Source organism: Carassius gibelio, chromosome A14 (genome assembly GCF_023724105.1).
Source record: "Carassius gibelio isolate Cgi1373 ecotype wild population from Czech Republic chromosome A14, carGib1.2-hapl.c, whole genome shotgun sequence".
In the NCBI taxonomy this organism is placed as follows: Eukaryota; Metazoa; Chordata; class Actinopteri; order Cypriniformes; family Cyprinidae; genus Carassius; species Carassius gibelio.
In genome coordinates, this window is record NC_068384.1 from 19,543,772 (window position 1) to 19,558,680 (window position 14,909).

A 14,909-nucleotide genomic window follows, 5' to 3' on the forward strand; every position below is an offset into this window, starting at 1 on the left:
TTCAGTGTCACATGATCCTTCAGAATGCATACTAATATGCTGATTCGCTGCTTAAGAAAGATATCTGATAATTATCAATGATGAAAAAAGTTATTGATGCTTCATATTTTTGTGGAAACCGTGATACACTACCTTTCAAAAGTTTAAGGTAAGATATATGTATCTAAAAAAATTAACAAATACGCGGCGGCTCATCAGGGGAAGGCACAGTTTCAGTTCATGTCTCAGAATGTGTAATTTTTGTCTGTAATTTCACAGCTGTAATACCATAACATGTTACTGAAGTTAGAAAGCACCGCATTTCTATCGTGAATGGAGAGCCGGGGGAGAATGGAGCTCTCGTGCCTATGCCTAAAATTGCCAATCAGCATCGAGTGTTCACTTTCAGCACTGAGGAATGTTGAGAAAGGGAATCCTTGTTGGGGAGGCTAGCCTTCCTTGTGGTACATCAACCAATCATCATGAAGACGTAAATTATGTGATATTGATGTAGATGGAGATTCAGAGACCAGAGGGCAAGCTGGAGCAACCAAGCAAGGAGTAAGAAGGCAGAGCATGAGGGAGTGGGCCGTAGCCAAAGGGGTGGAGGGCAGGAGAGCAGCAAAGTCTGCCGCCTAGGCATCGCAAAGTCTGACCCAAGTAGAGCCTGCCGACTGAAGGAGCCCGATGAGACCAAATGGCTGAAGGTCCATACTGGAATCGAGAGTGGAAGGAGCACAGGCACAGGAGTCTGGACGGCAGAATCAGGTGGAATGGAACCATCCGAGGCTGGAGTCAGAGTCAGAGTAGCTTTATTGTCATTCCAGCTCTATACAGTTAGTATACAGTGAAACGAGACAGTGTTTCTCCAGGACCAAGGTGCTACATAGACAAAAAACACAGAACACAGGACTGCGAAGAACTAAACTGGACATACCGTATTTTTCGGACTATAAGTCGCACCTGAGTATAAATCGTATCAGTCCAAAAACACGTCATGATGATGAAACAAACATATATAAATAAACATATAAAGTCGTACTTGACTATAAGTCACATTTATTTAGAACCAAGAACCAAGAGAAAACATTACCATCTAAAACCACGAGAGGGCGCTCTACACTGCTCAGTGGTAGGGTACAGGAGCACTGAGCAGCATAGAGCGCCCTCTGGCAGCTGTAGACGGTAATGTTTTCTCTGGGTTCATTTCTTTTGGTTCATGTCAAATTAATTTTGATAAATAAGTCGCACCTGACTATAAGACGCAGGACCAGCCAAACTATAAAAAAATGTGACTTATAGTCCGGAAAATACGGTAATTAAATTATATTATATTATATTATATGGAGGCGGGGCCACAAGCTCATCAGGACCAGGAGACGTAGACTCCCAGCAGGCATGAGATGGAGCCCCACCATTGAGAGGAGGTGACATAAAGGGACTTACAGGGAATGAAGATGACTGGACAGCAGGTCTGGCTGAGGTTGAGGATGAGGATGAGTGGCTTATCTGGCAAGGACACACTAACTTAAACAACCATTTTTGCTCACCATAGCCAACTTTAACTTGCATTTGGACATTGCCAGCTCTAGACTTCAGCCTTTTGATTCCCAGTAAAGTTTGCAATAAGAGTCATCTTCACACAGGGTTAGATCTGAATGATGGCTTGAGATTAATCACTTTGATATTGAGAATACAGTATTTCTGTGTTCAATCTGCAAATGACAGAACTTCAAACTCTATGACTTTCGTTTACATTGAGGCTTGTGGCAAATGTGATGAACCTGATAAACAAAGATTTGCTGTGGTTCATATTTTTCTTGGAATGTCTCATGCAGATAACATCTTTGTGTTCATGTGATGGTCCCATATGGGATTTGCTTTGCATAGTGAATCTAGGCCAAGACGCAGGCCATACTAGACCAGACTGAACAGCACTAATGATGAGAGGAACGGATCACTGCTGGCTGACGTTTGGGTTTCATGAGTTCTGCCGTGTCATCTCTATGTTTCTGATAAAGAAATAAACATCACAAATACATTTTTAATGGCATTATAAAATCATAATGTCATCCTCCTTCTGGCCTGTCACCTATTTTGTCTTTCTGCCCGTTTATGCGTTTTATTGTTTCACATTTGGTTGGTTGAATGTGACAACAAAAGTGCGTCAGTGCCACAATGTATACACAACAACTACAAAAATTAAAACAACAACAATAATAATAATAATAATAATAATAATAATTAATAAATCAGAAAAAAACTGGATATAATATTTTAATGTAATATTTAAATGTTCATATAATAATATATGTAAAAGTAATGTAAAATAATACTAAACAAGCAGCAAAGAACATTTAGATTATCATTAAATTAAATTAAGTTAAACTAGCTTATAAATAAAGAAAGAAAGAAACTGAAAATCATCAAATAACTTTTTTAAAGGTAAATAATTTATACATCTAATTAAAAATAATGTATACAATTGTCAGACTCTGTCCCGTGTTTTGTGTGTGTTAATTTGACCCAGGTGTTTCCTATATTGTTTCCTACACTAAGTAGACATCCAAAACGCCGCTTTTACCGCCACACTTACCGCCGCGGAGGCGGTGTAAAGTCCATTTGCAGCTTTTGACCACTGAGTGGCCCTTTAACCACAAGTTATCAAACAAGTTATCAAACAGTTTTGCCTCGCTGATGTGTTACGTTTAACTGCTTCAGTCACGGAAAATTTAAGAAAAACACTATAGTTTAAATATTTATTATATTTAATATTTAATACTCACAGAAGAAAGTTTGGTATTTATGAAGTTATGTGCATTTCTTAGAACGAGAAAGAGAAAGAGTCTGTGCTTATATTTTCGAAGCTACATGGTATTAAACCATATTTTAGATTGGACACATTTAAAAGGTGTGCAGTATTATTTATATTATATTAATTATGGGTTATATTATTCAAAAGAAATTGTGGTTTACCTTGCATCCGAGCATTAAAAGTGGTAGCCTATTTTAGGGGGGTAGGCTACATGGATTCATATGCAAAATGTCAATATTTTAATATATTATGCCTCTATTTTAATTTATATTTTAAATATAAATATATTTTTCCTTTAATAAAACAACATGCATTTTTGTTATTCGTTACCTGCCCTTTATTTTGACATAACCTTTTGGGAAAAAGACATTTGTCTGTAAACTGATTAAGAAATTGTTGCATGTTTAAATGTGAAGCACTGTATAATTTCGTTCCCATTATTTAGGCCTAATTTGCCTAAAACAAGAAACGAATAAAATTAAACCGGCACGATTAAATCTTTGAAACTCTAAAGAATTAATAAAACGTCCTCATGATTAAACGCAAGTTCTCTCATTATAATCAACAACAATGTTGCCGCTGGGTTCATCGCCCTAGGCCGCACTGCGGCTAGTCGTGGTGACGACATTCGACAACGGCAACGGCACCATAAACTCACTTTTCTGGCACAGGGTCAACAACCATCGCCCCATGGACCTCCCGGACACCATGGGACTTAGCTGGAGGGAAGGAATCCTCCGGTGTCTGGAGAGTGTCCTGCCCTGAGCCAGAACCAGCCTGCCATCTGCTCACCCAAGCCCATCTCCGTCCGTGGCTCATTCAAGTGAGCCGGCCGATCCAAGTTATGACGTTCATGTAAAAAGCCTGCAAGTGTTAATTTCAGGGCCCTTCCAGGCCACAGAGTTTGCTCCAGTGTCGGCCCAGACCATGGGTTTCCACCCGATCCAGAAGAAACTATGGGTGAGGAGAAGGGTGTCGGCCCAGGCCTCAGAGTTCACTCCATTGTTTGCCCAGCACCAGAGCATATCTCACGGAGGGCTCCCGATTCTCAGTTCTGCCCGGGAAGGTATGTATATTTAGTGAGTCCCATTGTTAGTTTCTCTGTCGCCTGATAAATGTCTTTTGTGTTCCGGAGTTTTCCCGTTTACAAATTAAAGTCCATGTTTGAAGGTATCTCCAGTGTCTCCTTGCACCTCGTTCCTCATCCTTCCTCAACCCAGATGGAAACGTGAAAATATTTAAGTATAAATAAATAAATAGTATTATAAAATAAAACTGAAAAAAGCTTTTTTTTTTTTTTTTAAAGAAAGTAAATGATTAATATATTTTGTTGTAAAAAAAAGTTTTAGTAAATAGTTTAATGTTTAAGAAAAAAGTTTTGTTTTGTTGTTTTTTTAGGATGAAGAAAGCATGTGCTCAAATTACCCTTATAAACACACATATTGCATTTAAACTCTGTTAATTGTACTCAACTTGCATCTTTCAGTGAAGTTGGAAAGATACCTACTTCTGTTTGCTCTCATTTTTTTCTATTTTCGGTCTCTTTAAACCTACAGGAGAGTGTTTTTCTGCCAGTTAAATGGAGCTGCTCCCCAGCTCCAGATAAAGCCGTATTGTCGCTGTGCATAAATTGCAGGCAGTTTAAAGGGCAGATTGTTGTGTTGCCGTCCCTGTGCACTACATTTGCTGCCACTGCAGTTTGGCTCTGAAACGCTGACTCAACACCAAAACCATACAAATGCAAATGAAGCATTCGGAGAGAATTTCCCCATAACGAGGCTGTAATGAGGCCTGCACACACAATTAAATTCACTGAGAATGCATGCCTTGCCACAATAACAGATTATGGCAAAGACAATGTTGCATTTAAACACACACACACACACACAGAAACACACACGTTACTTTCTGAGCTCATTTAATCCCTTGTCATGTCTGTAATGGACAAGATCATAACCCTCATTTATCTTAAAAGTGAATAATTACAGGCTGAGGCTAATTAAATTAGTCAGGCTCAGCCACACTGCTTATACGGTCAGAGAGAGTTTAACCATGGTGTGTCACAGCGTCAGTGTGTTTGCAGAAGTGCGCCGTGGGAGGCTGTTTATGAGAGAGAGAGTGAGAGAGATGATGCTCTAAATTGTTTGTCTCTCTTGTCTAATGAAAGTTCAGCAGAAGTGAATCGATAAACTATGATTTAGGAGATCAATTTGGAAACTATGGCATTCTTTGGGAAAGATACAGCAACACACACACGGTTGCAAAATAGCACACATCAACTATTACCCACAATTTAGCTTATAATATTGTAGCATATAACATTTTAAAATGTAATATTTAATATTTAGAAAATATAATAATAATTATTATTTTACAATAAAACTGAAAAAGCAGCATAGAACATCTATGAAAACTAATAATAAAAATAATAAATAATAAAACTTAAAAAAAACAGCATAGAACATTTTAAAAGTTAATTTATAAAAAAACAAATGATAATTTTAAAATAAAACTGAGTTGTTGTTTTTTTTTTTCAAATAAACAATAATAACAATGATATATTTTTTTTCTGGCTGGTCCAGCTAATTTTAGGGTACTTTAGGAAAGCCTCTGCATGACCTGAAGCATGTGTGAAATCAGTCCAATGGAATGGTGAGATGTTACAGACTTTGTTACAGATGTTACAGCTTAAACGTGCATCCAAAACAAACAGCTTTAGCTTCTGATAGGTCGAAGTAAGCTACTCACAAGGATGTAGGAAGTATGGCAGAGAGACACAGTGTCTCGCTACCCTCGGGGAACCATGTTTACATGCATAACCTAGAGATGCTCCCCTTCAGGGAATTCGCACTGTCTCAGAAACACTTTGGGAACGGCAATGCCCACTCCACCATGTTGACAAATGCCTGTCTAGTGTGGAAATATAGCGTGCACAGCTAAGACAAGAACCTGAGAGTCAGGAGTGGTACCCAACTCTAGACTGTAAAATCTAACAAATGTGAGCAGACGGGACCAGCCCACCACATCACACACTACTTGCAGGGAAGATCCATACTTCTCCTGGTCCTGCAGCAGAAAACCTCAAAGCACCATGAAGGATACATGTTTGCAACAGTTTTCTTCCCATGACTGACCACCTAAAGGGATGTGGTAAGCAGTTATGGCCGCCACTTACATCCTTAAGGTCAACCCTGCAGAGAACCATCAATACGGGATCTCCAGAACTCAACCAAATGAACAGTTAACTGGGACCGTCTGGTAATCCGAAACCTTTAAGTGAACACAATCCATTTCAAGGAGTACAGTTTCCACGTGGAGGGAGCTCTGGAGTGAAGTATTGTCTGAACAACATCAGTTTCTTTCTACGAGCTGGGCCCCTCAGAGGCCAAACCCATAATTCCAGATGGGGATGAGCGATTCCATCCCCTGACTGAGACAGAGACTCCCTCCTGATTGGAATCTCTTAGGGAGAGCCGTTAAAGAGGGACACTAGGTTCAAAAGCCAATCACGGACCGGCAAAAATGGGTCTTAAAGAAATAGATGGTTAAGTCTCAGGACCCACACAGATACACTGCCTTCTCCACCACATCAGGATGGAGCCTCCATTCCCTGGGCCTCAACCCGTCTCGACAGGATGTCTGCTTCCTGATTCAGGTGCCCAGGGATGTAAACTACTCTGAGTGAGTGGAGTTTTCCCTGACTCCACAGGAGGATCTGTTTTTCCAACTTGTATAGTGGGCAAGAATACAGACACCCTCTGGGGGTTGATATAGGAGACCACCAATGTGTTGTCTGTGCGGACAAGCACATGATGGTCCCTCAGGTCTGGAAGGAAGTGTGTCAGTGCATGAAACACTGCCAGCATCTCCAGGCAATTCATGTGCCACTTGAGATGGTGGCCTTCCCACATACATTGGGCAGACCACTCACTCATGACTGCTCCCCAGCCCATGAGGGAGGCGCTAGCAGCAGCCAGCAAGCCAAATGTTATCACACTGGACACTGCTGCCATCAGACCCAACAGTGTCTAGAACTATATTGCAGTGAGTGACTGGCCTAGCCTCAAACACAGTTTTCACTACTGTGGGAATCAAATAACACAAGCAGTGGGAGACAAATCTGCATCCTTGTTGGAATCCATACAACACACAGAAAAGTGCTTCATTGTACTGCAGAAAGGACATTCTTCTTGGTGTTCAGACCTAACACCAGCTCTTCCATGTGATGTTTTGACTGAATGATTCCGTCGGCAAAGACCTAGAATGGAACACAATCCCACATCCTTCCATTGAACACTGAAGTACCAGATGTAGAGCCCGGACACACTCTTGAGAGGGGGAACATGTTCTGTAGCCTCTTTGCTCTTGAGAGTAACTACTTCCTGTTCCACTACCAGAGCCTTTCTGGGACACATCATCAGTCTCTCAAGGCCTCTGATACCCATGCTATTTTGGGTCTATTGTAGTTAGATAGTTTTATTCAGTGTTCTGAAGCAGATGACTGGCAGGAAGTGACCAATTTACCCACTCTAGCAACATCACTTAAGGGGATGAGCATTCTTGTACCATATCACTGGAGACTGCTGTGCACCTAAGCACCAAGGGTGGCGGGATTGACTGAACAGCCTCCTGAGGGCACTAAGGAGAGATGGGCACTGTATAATGAGGTGTGAACTGCTGATTCCCAATTATGGGAACCAGTCTCTCAAGACTGGTCTCTTGAGCAATCAGCTCGGTGCCCTGAAGCGGATGACTGGCAGGGACAAACTGAACTGGCTGCTTGATAACATCCCAGTGTCCCATGAGAGACCCAAGTGAGCGCTGTATTTAGAGGGTGAGGGAGGAGAAAGGGTAAGGCCCATCTCCAATCCCTATGCTAAATTAAAATAGGCATACAGTATAAACTTCTTTAAGCCAGATGACTATTTCATCATTTAATTCCTCATAATAAAATGTAGCCAGACAAACATTAGATGAATATTATAATAATGCATGCAATTTAAAAGAATTGTGAATAATAACTTGCAAACACATCGATACGTTTGCATGCAGTTGGAGGAAAGAGAGAGAGAATGGGAATCTTCACTCTGCTCAAAGATTCCCCCTGCATTATTTTGTAGCAGATCTGTAAAGCATTGCCTCAGCAAGACGAGGTCCCAGCCACTCGACTCTACATTGCATAACATTTTCTTTCCTCGAGAAAAAAAAAAAAAAAAAACACCAGTGGGAGCAGAGCAAAACATTCCAGACTAGTACACGTCAGGAATTTTATGAATGAAAGAAGCTCAAAAGCTGACTGTGCTTGCTCCTCTCTTAAAACAAACCGCACATATAAATCACGCTGATGAGGCAAGGGCACAGATAAACACATAAGCTGAAATACAGTCTGCTCATATGTTTTATTTATTTAGTTCTTGACGCAAATCCAGCATCTATTGCGAGAACCAGCTAATCTATACACACACACGTCCGGGGACCATTTTTGAATGTTCAGTTAACCTAACCTGCATGTCTTTGGGCTATGGGAGGAAACCGGAGCAGACTAAGAGACTGAGGTGGTAATTCCTCAGCATTGAGACCTAATTTGGGGGAAGAAACTGCTACATGGGCTTCCGAATCCTGAGACAGAGAATGCTAGATCCAGGGGGTGAAGTTGGAGAAAGGGCGAGTCCAGTTTCCAACCCTTCCACTAGATCCATATGCGATTCCCATTATCTCATTCACTGCCATGCTTCAGAAACAGCGGGACAGGATCCACAAGGACCACAAACATGGACACACTCCTCAAATTGTGCCCAATGGGAGCACAATGCTCACAGTCAACCCCCTCAACTGTCTGTGCCCCACTCCCGAACAAACAACACAATTATCATATGTATTCACACCTGTAATGTTTACCGCAGACAGGGAAAAAACACATGGTATAAAGTGCTGCCTATTTTTCTTGCTCACCAAACATTTTAGTGACTGTGCACCAGATATTTCAAACTGACACACACAGAGTGCTTTCATTTATTTGGGTGCTTAAGAGGGTGTTATACCTCGAGTAGAGAGCAAATCACTAGGTTTCAGAGCGGCACCACATACCAAGATCAGGGAGGTGTGCTGATCAGAAGAGTGTGAGTAAAGCAGTATCAGTTACAGAAATCATGCTTTTCTTAAAGGAGTCATTCACAGAGGATTAAACTAGTGCAGATGGTACACACACATACAAACACACTCAATCTCTCAGTCTCCATATGGTGTGGTCATGCATGCCTCTGTCTGCTGGTCTCTACTGGTGTTTCTGTAAAAACAATAGAGCTTGATTGGTTATTCATAAAGGTTTGTCATAATCGTTAGCAGAAGTGCTCAGCAGAGCGAATGTTAAATTGATATCAAACAGCGTTTAAAAAACTCACCCTCTATTGCAGATTTAGCACACTTATCTGTGAAGGATTCTTCACTTAAAGAAGTATTTCATTTACTTCAGAGCAATTTCCATTTTTTCAGCTTTACATTTATTCATTAATGTAAAGTGACTTGCAGTGCATTAAAGGTTTACATTTTAATCAATATTGTGTTTCCTGGGAATCAAAACCACGACCTTGTCATATAAAAATCATCTACATTCCTGAAATACTTAAATGATTTACTACAACTGCATGTGTTACAAATGTGCTGTACATAGCAATGCATGGCAAACAGTTTAACTAGAAATGTGGTGTTACAAGAGTGTTAAAATCCCACATAACATTGGAAAATTTCACTGTCTAATTATCTTGTCTGTGTTTCTATTCATCAAAGAATCCTGAAAAATAAAATGAATAACCATTTCCAGAAAAATATAAAACAGCACAATCAGTTTCAACACTGATAATAATAAATGCATCTTGAGAAATCAAATAAGCATAAGGGTGATTATCGTTAAGTAAAACTATAACTATAAAAATATTTAAGGCAACATTTTCACGTAGTTAATTTTTAAGTACTAAAATCACAAAAAAAAAAATATATATATATAATAAAATAAAATAAAATAAATAAAACAAATAAATAAAACAAACAAAAACATTTTAATAAAAAAAATAAAAAACAAACAAAAAGTAAAAAAAAAAAATACTGAAACAAACAAAAAGAAAAAAATAGAAAAAAAGAAAAAAGAAAAACAAATTACTAAATTACAAAAATTTTACCTAAAAGTAAAATGAAAACAGAAAATATAAAATGAAATCTAATCCAAACCCATTATATATATATATATATATATATATATATATATATATATATATATATATATATATATATATATATATATATATATATATATATATATATATATATTATGGCTGGTAATTTAGATAAAAAAAATCAGAAAACTAAATAAAGTGTTAATATGTTTAACACATTTAACACTCCCTGTCCCTCCCCAGACCTGTACCAACGACTACACATCTTGCAATAAGCTGTAGTGGCGAGTCAGTCAAGCATGATGCAAAACAATGACAACACATATCTGCATGGCTTTCTGAAGGGAAATTTTTAATTCAAAACTCTTTACAATGGATTCACTGATAAAACCATATTGCGAATTAGAATCGCCACAAATTAAGTCATCCTAAGAAACACTAACAAACGCAATATCTAAAGCAGGGGTGGGGAACGTTGATCCTGGAGGGCCTGTGTCCCTGCAGCGTTTAGCTCCAACCCTAATCAAACGCACCTGAACAAGCTAATCAAGGTCTTCAGAATACAGGTAGGTTTTTTTTTCAGGGTTGGAGCTAAACTCAGCAGGGACACAGGCCCTCCAGGAAGGGACTGTACTTATACCACACTACAACTCATCACGCTCCCTGAGGTCACAAAACGCTGGACTTCTGGTAGTTCCTAAGATAGCAAAGTCCACTAATGGAGGTAGAGCTTTTTCGCATTTGGCTTCCAAACTCTGGAATAGCCTTCCTGATAATGTTCGGGGTTCAGACACACTCTCTCTGTTTAAATCTAGATTAAAAACACATCTCTTTCGCCAAGCATTCGAATAATGCATCTCGTAATTTGTGACTGCAGTTGCATCTGATCAAATGCACATTATTATTCTTTAGCTTGGGTTAAACTAATTAATTTTACTTGGTTGGAACAGCAGCTACGCTAATTATGTCTCTATTTGTTTCTCTGTTTTGCTAGGGGAATAGGATTTACACAAGCTCCAGACTGGATCCAGAACACCTGAGACGAGATGATGCTGACCCTTAGAGGACCCCAGATGATGCTAACCCTGAATCAACATACAGAACTAACAAATATTGCTACAAGTGTGATTGCATCATATAATAATTGCTGTAAATAGTGTTCATCTTCTGGTTGACTACATCTTGTATACATTTTTTCAGAAAAGTCCTGTCATATGCACATAAACTGATAGTCAACACTGATAAACTACTACTAAATATTGTAGAAAATTAATTTTGTGTAAAGTTGCTTTGCAATGATTTTTATCGTAAAAAGCGCTATACAAATAAACTTGGATTGAATTGAATTGTAATGGACTGTAGGCCTGTTAATATTGTGGAAGACACGACCTTGTGCTTCCTTTTCTCGTCTGCTGGTGGTGGGATGACTTGGAAGGGTGTGGAGGATTGCACACCCCTGTTGAATAATCTCCTTTAATTGTGGAGAGGATGAAGATGGGAATGATCCTCTTAATTTCACTTCCATGTGGACTCCAGGGGATCGGCAGTCCTCAGGATTATTCTCAATCCTAGACAGTATGTTATATTATTTTGGTATTGTATTATTTTGATACTTGAATGAAGAATCTTGCAAGTCAATCGATCTGCACAAGTGCTCCTATTTTATGTTATGGTCGAGAACGAACCCGGTACACCTTTGAAGACTAAGCTTTTCTCTTCAAAGCAGTGGTTTATGGGAGTTGTATTTCTGGTAAACAGTGTCTCATGTGTGTGAGCTGGTTGTTTCATTTGTATTTTTGTAGTATACATATATGAACCGAATGTCTTCGGTGCTTGAAGATTTCTTCGCATGCCCTACAGAAGCTTTACTTGAGAGTTGTACAAAGGAGCAACTGCTGCAAATCGCTGAATGCTTCAGTATCGATCTTACTACTCAAGAGAAAAGACTAAAGGAAACAATTGTGACTACTTTGAAGCAATCACTTGTTGATAGAGGAGTTTTAGAGGTAAGCGCTGAGTTTATTGCTCCTAGTGAATCATATGTGTATACTTCTGGTGAGGTTGATAGTAAAAGTGAAATAAATTTTTTAGATTTGTCTTTGCAAGAGAAACAATTGTATTTAGATGCTGCGAAACTTCGTGCTGAGCGTGACGATCGTGCTATGAAAGAGTGAGCATTGGAAAGAGAATTTGCAGAGAGAAAATTAAATCACCAGTTAGCTGTGCGAAGATTGGAGCTTGAGTTAGAGAAGGAACAAGATGAGAGAGCGTTTCAGTTAGAAAAGTTGGAGTTGGAGTTAGCAGTAAAAACAGCAAAAGGTTTGCTATTAGATTTGCCCCCTGATTTACCACAGCATTCAGCTGTAGGTGAACCTGTGTTTGATGTTCATAGAAATATGAGATTTGTTGAGAAATATTTCTATCAGTTTGCACGTGAAGCTTTATCCATGAAATGGCCAAAAAGCTTTTGGACTTTATTGTTACAGTGTTTCCACAGGTAAAGCAGAGGAAGCTTATTCTGCCATCTCACTGGAACAGAGTGGTATGATATTGTGAAATCTGCTGTGTTATATGCTTATGAACTTGTGCCTGAGGCATATCACCAAAAAATTTAGGAACTTGAATAAAACTGATGAATGTACTCATGTTGAATTTGAAAGAGAAAAGGAAAATGTATTTGATCGTTGGTGAACTTTAATGAAAGTTACAAACTAAAGATCAGTTAAGACAATTGGTGCTTTTGGAGGAGTTAAAACATTGTGTTCCTCATGCTGTAGCTACGTATCTCACTGAACACAAAGTGAATACATTATCTGAAGCTGCTATCATGGCTGATTAATTTGTGTTAACCCACCGTGGGTCATTCAGTTTAGTCAGTCTCAAAAACAACATGAGTTTTGCATTCAAGATAAGACAAAGTATCCTGTGATGAGTAGGAACACTAAGGCCACAGTTGCTGAACATTCTAGGAAGACTGCGCTCTCACGAGACATGGTTTGCTTTTATTGTAAAAAGCCTGGTCATAAAATATCTGACTGTCTTATTCTTAAGAGGAAAGAAAGACTGTCGAAACCTATTGCTTTGGTTTCTATTTCACCATTCATTGATACTCCTGATACGAAAGATCAGACTTTACCTAGTTTTGGTGGTAAATCTGTTGATTGGTGTGTAACTACTTTTGTTGATTATACACCATTTATCACTGTAGGAAATGTGTCATTGCCTGGTTCAAACAAAACTGTGCCAGTGCGTCTTCTTTTAGATATGGGAGCTGTGCAGTTGTTTCATCTAGGAGGAATTTTGCCCTTAACTTCTGAAGCTGCTATTGGAACCCATGTACTAGTACGAGGTTTTGAGATGGGGTTTGTTTGTCTCTGCATCGAATCCATCTTTCCTCTGCCATTGTATCTGGTTATGTTGTAGTTAGTGTCCATTCTTCACTTCCAGTTCCTGGGATTACATATATTCTGGGAAATGATTTAGCTGGGGGGAATGTTTGTATGGGAATGTTTTGTCAGAAAGTCTGATGTTGAAAACCATAAAGAATTCCCTGATATGTTCCCAGCTTGTGCAGTTACTTGATCAATGGCTAAACCACTGTCTGAAAATCAAGTTGTAGAGGTTCCACTTCATGACACTTTCTTTTACACTGTTAATACAGGTGAACAAGGATCTGATGTGTCCAAAGGTCCTAAACAAAAAGACCTAAAGACCTGCTCTTCGTTGTATTCTGACCAGGAAGATTCTATGGTACTGCGACATGAATTTACTGACACATCTGAGGTTTTGTCCACCCCTGAGAAAACTAATATTGATCGTTTTGTTGATGGCTGTTCTCTGACTTCCTTGTTACAGATCTCTTGAGAGGATTTAATCGGCACTACTAAACACGGATATTGGCCGATGCCGATATATTAAAAAATTACAAATATCGGCCCGATATATCGGTCGACCTCTATTACTGATTATAATGGGTGTAGACACGGTCCAAGCCTGTGTGTCTGGGCTCAGCCCAATTGCCTACATCAGGAATGCTCAAATGGCAAGACACGGCCTCGTTTACACTGCAGGTCTTGAAAAACCCATATCGGTCGATCTCTAATCAGTAATCTGTCTACAGTGTACACTGGATGCGGCACGGCATGACACAACAAATCCCCGACAGTAAAGTCCAGCCTTGTTCTATTTATGAAGTACTGACACAAAATTCAAAGGATTTTCAACGATTACTTTGTCGCATCCAGTGTAGACAGACTTTAGCTTTTGCAGTGCGGCATGACAACTTAGACACAGTGTAAAGCCCCGTTCACACCAAGAACGATAACTATAAAGATAGCTATAAAAATAACGATATTAGCGTCCACACCAGCGAACGATATCGTCTGTTTATTCTGAGCGTACGTGTGTCTGCCGCTTTAAATCCTCGTTATAGCAGGGTGGATTCTGATTGAATGTCAATGTTTGTATCGTTCATCAGCTGGAAAAAAACTAGAATCTCTGAACGGAACCGACCTCTCTTTAGAAAAGTTTTGGTTACATTTTCATTTTATCTGTTAAGTAGCATTTATGTGCACAGCACTGCTTTGTTTACAGCCGTTACTGAGGAACGCACTGTTTCTGACATTCCAAAATCATCTCCTACTGGCAGAAAATGAATTTGCATGTTTGTTTATTCTGTATATTTAAATTTGTAAAATGTATGTGTTTACAATAATCCCATTTGCAGTTTTTATTCAGACCAAGGCAAAAACCCATTCACATATCCCCATTTTAAAAATAATGCAGAAAATTTATACTTCTGACTCATTGCTTTTCTTTAAAAAATGATTTAAAAGGCTCAAAAGGTTTATCTCAACTTTAAATCTATTGCTATTTCGTGGTCTACAGCATCAAAGCCATTATAATATGTACATGACAAAACAGAAACATTGGACACAACAACTATG

General features: G+C 39.0%; 1 protein-coding gene across 1 annotated transcript in view; it reads right to left on the minus strand.

Annotated features, from left to right (window-relative positions):
- LOC128027772 (testican-1) overlaps positions 1–14,909 on the minus strand; it is a 226,178-nt gene that overhangs the window by 82,569 nt on the left and 128,700 nt on the right. The gene's annotated exons all lie outside the window — the stretch shown is intronic.